Raw genomic sequence first — 14401 nt, forward strand, 5'->3', positions numbered from 1 at the left:
TCCAACAAACCTAAGGATATCACACACATCCATGCCCAAGGCAGGATTCGAACCTGAGACCGTGGCGGTCACGCGGTTCCAGACTGCAGCGCCTAGAACCGCTCGGCCACCCAACTGGCAACCAAGGTTCTTCAGTCACCATTTAAAAACATAAGATCATATGTATGACGTCTGAAACCCGACACAGTAGCCTCCAGAGTTGTAACTAACATCTGTCTTCCACTGTACTGGTGAGCTGTGGTATACTAAAAGATCTGTCCGTAGAAAGAAAGTGCACAATGTTTATGTATTAAAAACCATTCCTAAAGTGCCAACAAATTGATCTTTATCTCAAAAATCTGAAGAAATGTGCTTTTGAAGTTAAAGTATACCATGTTTAGACATTACATGGACACCTGTCCACACTAGAGGAAAAACATCAGGTTCGTTACAGTTGTAAAATATTCCTTGATGTGCTTGGGATCTGCTAGGTTACAATCAGTCGCTATGCTTCGAGTTTCACTAAATGGATCTGGGGTAAACGAATGCAAACGAACTTAGTAACAGCGGGTCCACCCGCTATGACGGCGGAGAGCAGTAATTACGTTGCACAAGCGTTGCGTTGCACTGATTACAAACGCCTGCTGTACAAGTAATACGGAAGATCCAACTACCGGAGTGAGCACTTCTGAACTGATCGTTGTTGTTACTCGTAAGGTAGATTATGTTATCGAACACGGAGGTGTTGCCAGTAAACACAGTTCTGCCGAAGAGTAAGCGAAAACGAGAGCTCTCCGCTGTGCTTCAGAGCGTAATGTTTCGTACCAAAATGGTATTCCCATAGCGTGAGCTGTATGTGACCAGCGTGGAGACGAAAATTGCCTTCGGCGTTTACATTAGCACACCACACAGACATACATACCGCACGTGGCGCTCACCGCAATTCCTCCTTTTTTTCATTCATTTCGAAGCGGCGAGGTGCGGGAAACAAATTAGATTGTCAGCCGGGCGGACGTCAGTCGCTTGTTTTTCGGACATGCGGGAGGAGTGGTGGCGGATGGTGAGGGGGAGGGGAGAGAGGGAGGTGGGAAGGGGAGGGGCGAATTCGCTGGGCGACTGCCATGATGGATGGGTGAACGCGGTCAGCTGTTGCAATTACGGGCCTTGTCTACGTGTGCGCGAGGCGCGGCCGGACGTGCAAACAGAGCCTCCTGTTTACGCGCAAACACACGTGCCGTTTCCATAGTAAATGACGAGCGAGCCGCCCAGGAGCGGCTCGCCGGTGATTCTTTCTCCGTCGACGGATTCTGACAAAGCAACTTAGCTAACAGCCGTTGAGCAGAACAGTGGTGGCAGAATGAATTGCAGCAGGACGGTCAGCGCTGTGCTCGCTTGCAAGGGCGACGTGAGAAGTTCTAGGCCTTGCAATATGTCTCTTACTTAAGAAATGTACTTAATTTTCGACGTCCTCCCCTTTCTTTCCTGAGAGGCAGCAATGTACTTGTAAGACTCGTTGAACGGGATGGATACTGTCTTGAAAGCACTAGATAAAAATCGGAAAAATAGGAAAGTAAAAGTAACTAATAACAGTCGAATTATGTGAAGTGATGCTGTCAGGGTCAGAAAATTTGGAAATTTGTGGTAAGGTCTTATGGGACCAAACTGCTGAGGTCATCGGTCCGTAAGCTTACACACTATTTAGTCTGACTTAAACTAACTTACGCAAAGGACGACACACACACACACCCATGCCCGAGGGAGGACTCGAACCTCCGACGGAGGGAGCCACGTGGACCATGACAAGACGCCCTGGACCGCATGGCTACCCCGTGCGGCTAGTCGGAAAATTTGACGTGAAAAGTGGTAGACGAATTTTGGTATTTGGACACCAAAATTGCTACCAACATTAGAAGCAAAGAGGATACAAAATGAAGACAGGCAATTTCATGAAACATTTCTTCTGCAAAGAGAAGTACGCCAAGAATAAAAATGCACTGAGCGGCCAAAAATCATGGAAAAGCAGTGTTTGACTGATGCAGGCATGTGGTGCCTTTGTCTCCGTACAGTCCTCGTCTAAAAGCGTTCAGGGCGCCTCATACTCAAATCATTGGCGATCAAACTAATAATAGACCACAGCATACCTCTCTGCGTAGGCAAAGGCGAAACACTTCTGACACTAAAAAGTGTTGACATTTTAGTCACAGTTGTGAAGTGACAATATCTTCAAATTTTATATGAACTTATTCTTCCACCGCGACTTGTTAGAACAACTTCATAATTCTAAATTAAAAAAAAAAAAACGGTTCAAATGGCTCTGAGCACTATGGGACTTAACATTTATGGTCATCAGTCCCCTAGAACTTAGAACTACTTAAACCTAACTAACCTAAGGACATCACACAACACCCAGTCATAACGCGGCAGAGAAAATCCCTGAACCAGCCGGCAATCGGACCTGGGAACACGGGCGCGGGAAGCGAGAACGCTACCTCACGACCACGAGCTGCGGACTCTAAATTAAAAACAACAGTTGTTGAAGTTAACAGTTTTAATTTATTTCGTTAACTGCTTTCGGCTTAGCGGACCATTATCATATACGTACTATCTTCGTCAAAGAGAAAGAAATCATATCCTCAGAAGACTGCATGAAAATCCATTCCATTTCAAATCAGAAGCTATCCTCACCACTAATTGATGTGTTATGCGTAGTTTAGTGCCAAATTGCGCGACAAGAGATAATCTTTTATGATCGTAAGCCAAGTTTGTTTTAGATTAGAAACTTTAAAGCAATCGTGTACGTACAAGTATGTGGCAACGTGCAATATAACCAGAAATATTTCCCCAGCACCTGTAAATCATCAAGTGTAAAATAACAAAAGCATCTAATTTTATGTACGAAGTGCACGTGTGTGTGTGTCTTAAACCCCTTCTCGAAATTTATTTATAATCCAAAATCTTCCTTTACATGCCTTTTACGAAAACAATAATCAGTAGAATATACAGGCTGTATTTTAATTAACGGCGTAAAAGCATACACGATACTAGAAGCAAAAGGAGACTCAGAAAACATGGGGTCAAAAATGCATGCCTTAAGAGTTACGAGCAAATTTTTCGTCTTCGATACTGCGAAGCAAATCTCTTTTTGCTTTCCATATTTTTGAAAGTAGTAGTATGAACCAAAACAAGAAAAAAATGTCCAGTAAACATGTGCTCTTAAAATGCATTCCTCGCGAGCTATGAGAATGTGCTCATCTTCGCTACTTGAAAACACAACTCTTCTAATGAACAATCGCCCATAACTTTTAAGGTATGCATTTTAGAGCAGCATTGCATCCAATATTACATATGGATGGTTATTCAAAGAGGTCCATGATTATTTCAGCCAGAAGTGGACAGACAAGGGGGGCGCGACCACACGTCATCGCCGATTTTGTCCAAATTACAGTGTATGCAGGATTTGGCCATAACTGAAGGTGACAGAAATGCGACCTCCAGATATCCAACCGTTAAAAAGTAAATAGCATTTTTGGTCCGAGCTGGGCGGCGCACTGTAATGGGATGGTTGGGGGACGACTCCCCACGCGCTATCCTTTCTTTTTGTTTTCACTTTGTACGTCACATACACTCAAAGTAATTCGACGTAATGATTATACAGGGTGTATCATAATTAACGGCGTAAACGCATGCAGTTGGAAGTACATGATACTAGGAGCAAAAAAGTCTCAGTAAACATAGGCTGGAAAATGCATACCTTAGTGCTACGAGCAATTTTTCATCTTCGATACTGTGAAGCAAATCTCTTCTACTGCAAGGTCTTTGCCTTCCTCATTTTGGGAAGTAGTAGTATGGTCCAAAACAAGACAAAATACCTTAAGAGCTATGAGCAATTGTTCACTAGAAGAGTTGTGTTTCTAAGTAGCGAAGATGTTCTCATAGCTCCTAAGGTATGCACGTTAGAGCACATGTTTACTGGACATTTTGTTGTTGTTTTGGTTTATACTACCACGTCCCAAAATGTGGAAAGCAAAAAAAAAAGATTTGCTTCTCAGTATCTAAGATGAATAATTGCTCATAGCTCATAAGGCATGCATTTTCGACCCCATGTTTCCTGAGACTTTTTTGCTTCTAGTATCATGTACTGTCAACTCTATACGTTTACGCCATTAATTATGATACGTCCTGTATAGTATATTGATTAGTATTTTCGTAAAAGGCATGTAAAGGAAGATTTTGGATTTCAAATAAATTTCTAGAAGGGGTTGTAAGACATACACGAGCACTTCATACATTAACTTAGATACTTCTGTTATTTTACACTGGATGATTTACAGGTGCTGGGGCCACATTTATGAGTATCTTGCACGCTGCTGGCGCCACATACTTATAAGTACACGATTACTTTAAAGTTTCTAATGAAAAACAAACCTGACTTACGATCATAAAAGATTATCTCTTGTCGGACAATTTGGCACTAAACCACGCATAACACATCACTGAGCCAAATTGTGGTGAGGATAGCTTGTGATCTGAAATCGAGTGTATTTTCATGCAATCTCCTGAGGATCTGATTTCTTTCTCCGTCTCTACAGGGGCAGTTTAGAAACTTCAAATTCTTTAGTTGACGATAGAAATAAACATCGCATCGTTGGACTAGCGGTAAGGTTGTGGGGAGAATCACTTTAACACTGCACGGCGGCACTCTTTCTTCATCGTACAAGGGGACTCCCCATACTGTAAATCACGGATTTTGATGCGCTTCAAATATGTTTTAGAGCCACTTACCCTGAGTACCTGGCTATCCGGTTTTTTAGCAACGGGACTTCGTTTTTGAGGAAATCGTTTTCGAAGTTCATTACTCTCTTTGTATACCCGTACCATTACATATACTACGAGCAACTCAGCGTAGCGTAGCGGTGAAGATTCACGCCTACCCCAGTGGAGGAACCATGTTCGAATCCTGTTCCTATATGTTTTTATGTGTGCAAGAACCGTCCGTAAAATTTGTTCCTAACGTTCAAAAACGATTAAGTTGGAAATACAGATGTGTAGTCGTGTTCTGCACGAAATCCGAGAAGTTCACGAAACTTGTGTTCGAAGAATTTCTGCGTTCTGTAATTCTTCCGTACGTGGGATAAAAAGTTTTTTGTACGTTATCGATTCGTGGGGAAGACAAACCGATTCAGCTTTGTACCATCATCTATTCACTGATGAAAGGAAAGCGAGCACCTGCACCCTAAAAGTGGTTCCACCACAGTGCACTCCTTATTGCCAACCCTGCGATGTTTATTGTTACCGACAGGTGAAAATCTTCACGAAAATTGTTCACTGTGCTCCGGAATTGATGAAAGACAATACAGAGATCGCTTCTGGGGAAGATTCGATAAAATTACATTCGCTAATTCTACATCAATTCATCGCACCTAATTTTGAAAGCATGATTAGATACGCATGGTTCGCATCGAAATTAGCGGATGAAAGAGAAATCTTTTTGAATGCAAAAGAATTGTGTTTCCCGGTATCGCTCATGAAGAAACCGTGCGCCTGCAAGACGGTTGCTTTCATAAAATGCGCGTGGTGCTGCGAAAGTTTGTGCTTCGTTTGTTTCTGTGATAAGTACAGACACAATACTGTTCTGGCACACCAAGCAATGTGGACGAAGAAAAATAAGATTATGTAATATTGTATGACAGAAAAAATTAATAACTGAATATATCTTTATAATTTCCCACAACTTACACTGTGTTGATATTTTTTGAAGTAAAATTTAAAATTCGGTCGATTTTGAAAAAAAAAGAAAAAGTACACGAGCAGGAATCGAATATGGTACTGCCCGCGCGGTAGGCGTGAACGTTTACCGCTGTGCTACGCTGACATGCGTGCGTGTGTGCGTGTGTGTGTGTGTGTGTGTGTGTGTGTGTGTGTGTGTGTGTGCGCGCGCGTGTGTGTGTGAATTCCTAAGGGACCAAACTGCTGCTGAGGTCATCGGCCCCTCGACATACAGACTACTTAAACTTAAGCTAAGAACCACACACACACACACACACACACACACACACACACACACCCATGCCCAGAGCACGTCCCAATTGTAAGAAAATGCTCCGAAAGGACCATCCCGCAGGCCGGCCGCAATGGCAGAGCGGTTCTAGGCGCTTCAGTCTGGAACCGTGTGACATCTAGGTTCGAATCCTGTCTCGGGCTTGGATGTGTGTGCTGTCCTTATGTTAATTAGGTTTAAGTAGTTCTTAGTTCTAGGGGACTGATGACCCCAGATGTTAAGTCTCATACTGCTGAGAGCCATATAAACTATTTTTTAACCTTCCCGCAAATCGTAATATGACCCCTTTGAAACTCGTTTAGTTGGCTATAAGAAGAATGAATGTCTCCACGGCATGGATGCCTAATTGCATCACAGGTTTGCACCACCTTGAGTTGACTGGCTACGAGCATTTCCTATTAGACGCAGACACAGATGGCACTCTAATAGCTATGTCACTACCCTGTCTATTAGCGGACGACGTTGAAAACATTATCAGCACATTTACTATCCCGCGTATGCTGTTATCGGATCGAAATAAATGTCGTTTTTCCAGGTGTATTATTATTTTTTTTTCCGACAGTGAAGATTTGTTGTACCAGCGCATATGGAGTTTATATACGTATAGTCCTTGTTTATACTTATATGGTCTTTCGAAGATTATTATGAAAGTTGGCTAAAACTGCTAATTTCAACATTTTCACATCTTCCCCATATGTAGTTACTCAAATTCCATATTTACTTTTCTCATTGCAAGTTCGATGTAAATGCTGTAAAGGCTTAATGATCAGTGAAGAACTGATCAAAATTCAATTTCTTCCTTTGTTGTCGTACTGGACAAACTCAAAGTTCACAAATTTTCGCTTGCGATTTACTAAGACTGATAAAAGTACTATCTTCCAGTTAACATCTTGGAAAGTATTTCATTGCTGTGAAACCTCAAATCATCCTTCAAAATGGACATAATTGTAGCAATCATCTTCTCTTCTGTGGGTGCAAATCTCACTGAATATCAGGAGGAGCTATTCCAGCGAGAGAATGTAGCTTAGCCACAAACAATCCAGAGCTGATAGAGAGCATCATGACTGATACAGGGATTAGTGATCACAAGGTCATTGTAGCTAGGCTCAATACCATTTCTTCCAAATCCATCAGAAACAAACGCAAAATAATTTTATTTAAAAAAGCGGATAAAGTGCCACTAGAAGCCTTCCTAAAAGACAATTTCCATTCCTTCCGAACTGACTATGCGAATGTAGACGAGATATAGTAGCAACAGCAATTGAGATATTCATACCTCATAAATTGGTAAGAGATGGAACGGATCCCCCGTGGTACACAAAAAAGGTCCGAACGCTGTTGCAGAGGCAACGGAAAAAGCATGCGAAGTTCAGAAGAACGCGAAATCCCGAAGATGGGCTAAAATTTACAGACGCGCGAAATTTGGCACGTACTTCGATGCGAGATGCCTATAATAGGTTCCACAACGAAACATTGTTTCGAAATTTGGTAGAAAATCCGAAGAAACTCTGGTCGTATGTAAAGTACACAAGCGGCAAGACGCAGTCAATACCTTCGCTGCGCAGTGGCGATGGTACTGTTATCGACGACTGTGCCGCTAAAGCGGAGTTATTGAACGCAGTTTTCCGAAATTCCTTCACCAGGGAAGACGAATGGAATATTCCAGAATTTGAAACACGAACATCTGCTAGCATGAGTTTCTTAGAAGTAGATACCTTAGCGGTTTCGAAGCAACTCAAATTGCTTGATACGGGCAAGTCTTCAGGTCCAGATTGTATACCGATTAGGTTCCTTTCAGATTACGCTGATAGTATAGCTCCCTACTTAGCACTCATATACAACCGCTCGCTCACCGATAGATCTGTACCTACAGATTGGAAAATTGCGCAGGTCACACCAGTGTTCAAGAAGGGTAGTAGGAGTAATCCATTTAACTACAAACCTATATCATTGACGTCGGTCTGCAGTAGGGTTTTGGAGCATATACTGTATTCAAACATTATGAATCACCTCGAAGGGAACGATCTATTGACACATAATCAGCATGGCTTCAGAAAACATCGCTCTTGTGCAACGCAGCTAGCTCTTTATTCGCACGAAGTAATGGCCGCTATCGACAGGGGATCTCAAGTTGATTCCGTATTTCTAGATTTCCGGAAAGCTTTTGAGACCGTTCCTCACAAGCGACTTCTAATCAAGCTGCGGAGCTATGGGGTATCGTCTCAGTTGTGCGACTGTATTCGTGATTTCCTGTGAGGAAGGTCGCAGTTCGTAGTAATAGACTGCAAATCATCGAGTAAAACTGAAGTGATATCAGGTGTTCCCCAGGGAAGCGTCCTGGGACCTCTACTGTTCCTGATCTATATAAATGACCTGGGTGACAATCTGAGCAGTTCTCTTAGACTGTTCGCAGATGATGCTGTAATTTACCGTCTAGTAAGGTCATCCGAAGACCAGTATCAGCTGCAAAGCGATTTAGAAAAGATTGCTGTATGGTGTGTCAGGTGGCAGTTGACGCTAAATAACGAAAAGTGTGAGATGATCCACATGAGTTCCAAAAGAAATCCGTTGGAATTCGATTACTCGATAAATAGTACAATTCTCAAGGCTGTCAATTCAACTAAGTACCTGGGTGTTAAAATTACGAACAACTTCAGTTGGAAGGACCACATAGATAATATTGTCGGGAAGGCGAGCCAAAGGTTGCGTTTCATTGGCAGGACACTTAGAAGATGCAACAAGTCCACTAAAGAGACAGCTTACACTACACTCGTTCGTCCTCTGTTAGAATATTGCTGCGCGGTGTGGGATTGACGGAGGACATCGAAAGGGTGCAAAAAAGGGCAGCTCGTTTTGTATTATCGCGTTATAGGGGAGAGAGTGTGGCAGATATGATACACGAGTTGGGATGGAAGTCATTACAGCATAGACGTTTTTCGTCGCGGCGAGACCTTTTTACGAAATTTCAGTCACCAACTTTCTCTTCCGAATGCGAAAATATTTTGTTGAGCCCAACCTACATAGGTAGGAATGATCATCAAAATAAAATAAGAGAAATCAGAGCTCGAACAGAAAGGTTTAGGTGTTCGTTTTTCCCGCTCGCTGTTCGGGAGTGGAATAGTAGAGAGATAGTATGATTGTGGTTCGATGAACCCTCTGCCAAGCACTTAAATGTGAATTGCAGAGTAGTCATGTAGATGTAGATGTAGATGAAGATTCGCCTTCAGACAGCCGGCAATGATACCATACGTGTGATGGAACTGTACCACAGAAAACAAAACTACAAACGTGGCATGCGAGAACCCACTGTGTAGAAAGGGGAACTGTGTCAAACCTTAATACTGCCTGACTCCCGTCGCAGTCAGATTTAATTTGCCATCGCACCTAGTCTCAGCATGTGAACGTGCCATACATGCCTGCAGTTTTAATAATAATAATAAAACGAAACAAACCTTTTAATATATTAGTGCTAAACAGTTTTCTTACAATGAAGTATATTTTTCAATATAATAGTAATAATTTGCTTACAACAGCACCCTGTTTTAGTATAAGTAATTACAGAATTTGAGAAACATACGTCTGAATATTATAGATCTTCATATGCCATGTACTCAATTTCATTTCACCTGCATTTGATAAGTCAGACTTTCCACTGTTGTTCCCCTAATGGACGATCTTTTGCTTTCTGTCTATCGTTACTGAATTTCAAGTGGTTTGCTGGCTCTACTTGAGGATCCACGAACCGTGTCGAATTTGTCGTCTGCCAATTCTGGTGTTCTTGATTACGCATTATTCCTTCATTTCCAAGCTGAACTGTATTTTCCGTTCCTTGGGCCATTTCCTCATTGTGGTTAACTTCTGTAAGGGATTTCTGGAAGGGTTTGGTTTCAATAGAGAAATGGTAATCACCTCTGTTATTTATGAAGTCTTGGCTAATATTACGTTCTGCAAGGTCTTTCTCAGTTTGCGCACTCTACCGGGATCCAGTGACTTACCGGACACCTTATGGAAGACGACTAGCCTTCTATGGCCACCTGCACAGCATGTTGTCACCCTGTCTTTGGAAGGAATTTTTTTTCGTCTAATTCAAGGATTCATACTGTCCCTGGTTACGGATATGCACTCTGCTGCATATAGGACCACAGTGTATGTACTGTGTTGTAGTGTCTTAGTATGATAAGCTATAGGAAAATACGGATAATATACAATATGTACAAGACCCAAGAGGGAACAATAAGACTGGACGACCAAGAACGAAGTGCTAAGATTAAGAAGGGTTGCACTAACTGTATCAATACGTACTCGCAAATGCCCAATGAAGATTCTAAACTATCATTTCTTACATAAGAATTTTAATTAACGCTGAATCATGGCTCTACAGATTTCAAAAGGGTGGTGGAATAGTGGCACTGTAATTTAATTTTGTGACCACGTGGGATAAGTATGTAATGAAAGCCAGAGTTACCATACGTTTTATTGTTTATTATAAACCCTAATACAAATTGAGTGCAGTAGTGGCATTTAAGTATAATACGAACGTGTTTAATAATATCCTATTCACTGAAAAATTATCAAAAGAACAAGAAACAGTTACAAGTAACTAAGTTTGGTGGAGATTCAAGACAAAGAACCGATAGATAGGTTAATACATTAGTAGCCCACTGATTCGTTTCCATGATCTAACAACAAAGATTCTCAAAATTTTCTTTCGTAAGAGTAAGTATGCCAGAAGGGCGTCTTCCTCATACTCATTAACACTCTGACGCTTACTGAGTACATTGCGACCTATACATGCGGAAGCCAACTGCAGACCTTACCATTTTTAACAGTGTTGGTACGTTGTCCGCCAGTCGGTGAATACTGTGTTGCATAGTATGCCTGTGGATCCAGAAAAGTTATCTAATGAAAACTTTTCATCACACGCGTGTTATGGCTGCAAAATGAAATGACTACTTCTCCCACCTAATTTTTCTAGCAGAATTCGAAATGTTTCTCCCATTATCAACGGACAAAATCTCCGTAGTTCTTCCTGTCTTCCCTCGTAACCATCGCCCCTTCTCTCAGAGCCGATCCTAACCTCTCACAACCAGTCATCCAATGACGAGTGTTCCAAAGGTACCACGTCAGACCAGGCTGATCAATGAAATTCCACAGTTTCGTCCCCAGAGGCTTACAGGTAAGGAAAGGAATTTGTTTTGGCTCTGTCTTGTCGGTTCCTCAAAGGAGCGCATTGTCGTGTTACAGCATGTTATTTCCTATGACTCGCCTGACATTCCTATCTGCTTTATATATGTGAGGTGCCAGTTACAGGTATTTTTTTGGACATGAAAGTTGCGGTCTTACATTTAGAGAATGCTCACATCTCGTCAACTGTGTCCTGCCGAGAGCATGGAGTCATCAATATCTATCTGAACTCTCTGCCCAAGGCTCATTGTTGCTTGCCTTCCGGGACCTTTCCTGTACCTTATAATGCCTTCACCACAGTAAAACGCTTTAGGAACGTGAGGGCGGTGATCATCTCACGCAGAAATCCGGTGACTAACCTGAGGCCGTCTGGCGTTACCTGCTTTCCACACTGTGTCAGCTTGGAGGGGCTCCTCCTCATCGTGTCCAATACACGCAACAGCCTTCAGCGAATGCTGTTCTGCCTGGTGGTGGAGTCATCTTTTATAACCAGAATTTTCACATCAAATTAATTCTATCTATATATCACTCTACACAATTTACAGATGAAATACCGATTCCGTGAAAGTCGGTGAAACAGTCAGTTACGCAATCTTTCAGGACTTCAGACAGGGATGCAGGCTTTCACCTCAACTTTTCAATCTACATCTCGAAGAAGCAATGATGGAAATAAAAGGTCTAAGAGTGAAATTAGAATCTAAGAGGAAAGGATGTCAGTGATAAATTTCACTGATTATATTGTTAGCCTCAGCAAGAATAAAGGAGAATTACAGGATCTGTTGAATGGATTAACAGGTCAATGAGAGTAAATCGAAGAGAGACAAAAGTAATAATAAGTAGCACGAATGCGAACTTTATATCAGTATTGGTAACCGCAAGTAAGTAAGAAATGAGGTTTTCCACGGAATAGGCGAAGAATGGTTTATATTGAAAACAGAAGAAGGGATAGGAAGATAGGACATGCGTCAAGACATCAGGAAATAACTTCCATGATACTACAGGTAGTTGTAGAAGGTAAGAAATGTAGAGGAAGACAGAGACTGGAATACATCGAGCAAATAATTGAGGACGTAATTTCCAAGTGCTACTCTGAGATGAAGAGTTTGGCACAGGAGAGCACAGAGCTATGTATACGAACAAACAAGGAAACAAGAGGATGAAGCGACTGCAAGGTTAGAAAATTATAACTCCCAACAAGGAAACACATGAAGGCATTATGAAACTTATGAAAATGATCCCCCAAACCAGTTTTAATGAATGGTGTACAGAAAGCGATGAAATCCCCTAATACGAGACAAAGGGCTTCAAGTTTTTATTTAAAGAACAATTTAACGAATCAGTTAAAGATTTGTAACCTGTGATTAGAGAGATAGTTTTCAGAACTGTACAAGTAGAAATCGTTTTTGGTCATAAATATTAGGCGAAGAGCTGTACAAGGTACATTTACGACTATCCAAGGCACTGTCGGGGTTCAGTTTGACGAATCAACAAAATAACCTATTTTTCGTACATTCAAAGAGGACGGATCATTTAAGGCAACAGAAGAACCTCGGGTAAAGGTTACAAATATCCTGAAACATTCTCGAGGTTACTGAACGGGATGGAGACTAGCATTTGTGGGGAGTGCAGCGCATTGGTGGTAAACTGAAAGCTAAAAAAATACTTTAACATTCTATGGACACTCGTATTAAAAAGGTTGTGACACAAGGATGTATTCTCTCGCCCCTACTGTTCAGTACGTTCATCGAACAAGCAATGATGAAAATAGAAGTCCAGGAGTGAAATTAAAATTCAAGGTGAAAGGATATCGATGATACGATTCGCTGATGACATTGCTATCCTGAGTGAAAGTGAAGAAAAATTGCATGGTCTGCTGAATGAAATGAACACTCTAATGAGTACAGACTGTGGATTGAGAGTAAATCGAAGAAAAACGAAAGTAATGGTAAGTAGCGGAAATGAGGACATCGAGAAACTTAACATCAGGATTGATGGTGACGAAGTATATGAGCAGCAAAATAACCAAAGACGAACGGAGCCAGGAAGACATCAAAAGCAGGCTAACGCTGGCAAAAAGGGCATTCCTGAATGAGAAGTCTACTGGTATCAAACACAGGCTTTAATTTGAGGAAGAAATTTCAGAAAATATTCGTTTGGAGCGTAGCATTGTATGGTAGTGAAGCCCGCCCGGTTCGGCGAATGCCGGCTGGTTTCCCTTATTGCGCCTCAGTTACACAATGGCTGCGATTGCTGCCCAAACACTACCTCCACGTACGCGAACACTATAATTACTCCACCACGCAAACATTGGGGTTACACTCGTCTGGTGTGAGATGTTCCCGGGGGACGGAGGCCTACCGGGGGCCGAACCGCACAATAACCCTGGGTTTGGTGTAGGGCGGCAGTTGGGTGAGTGGACTGCTGTAGCATGTTGTGGGGTTGTGAACCACTGAAGGCTGCGAGAGGAACGAAGCCTCTCCGTCGTTTCTAGGTCCTCAGCTCAACACAACACAATACAATACAATAAAATATAATGGTAGTAAAACATGGACTGTGGGGAAAACGGAACAGAAGAGAAACGAAGCATTTGAGGTATGGTGTTACACGACGAGTGTTGAAAATTAGATGGATAATAAGATGGATGATAATAAATTAGATAAATAAGATGAGGAATGACGAGGTTTTGGGCAGAATTGGAGAGGAAATGAATACGTGGAAAATGCTGACAAGCAGAAGGAACAAGATTATCGGACATCTGTTACGACATCTGGGATTGAATTTATAAGAAAGCATAATAACAACCATAATTTTTGGAAAATTTGGCAAGGAAGATAAATTTCATTTAAAAAACCACTACTTACTGCTTGACAATTGTTCCACAGTAATCCAAATTACAGGTTCATGCGAAACAACAATTCGTTATAGTTACCCACTACTTTGACCGATCAGTTCCCAAAAATATTCATACCACCTTTGTCTGGCCTCAACATCAACAAGCTACCTCTGTCATAGCATTGCAAAATGCATGTCAGCTCGCCGTACCGCAAAGTGTCGTCAGATTGAGGATCATGTAAGTGAAAGCACTAGTACCTTACAAAAAAATTTTATTAGAGTCCTTAAGTAAATCCGTTTCTCACCTTCCCATTGCTCTTCTAACAGGAACACCTACGCAATACCATT

The sequence above is a fragment of the Schistocerca gregaria genome, chromosome 4, assembly GCF_023897955.1.
Source record: "Schistocerca gregaria isolate iqSchGreg1 chromosome 4, iqSchGreg1.2, whole genome shotgun sequence".
Lineage (NCBI taxonomy): Eukaryota > Metazoa > Arthropoda > Insecta > Orthoptera > Acrididae > Schistocerca > Schistocerca gregaria.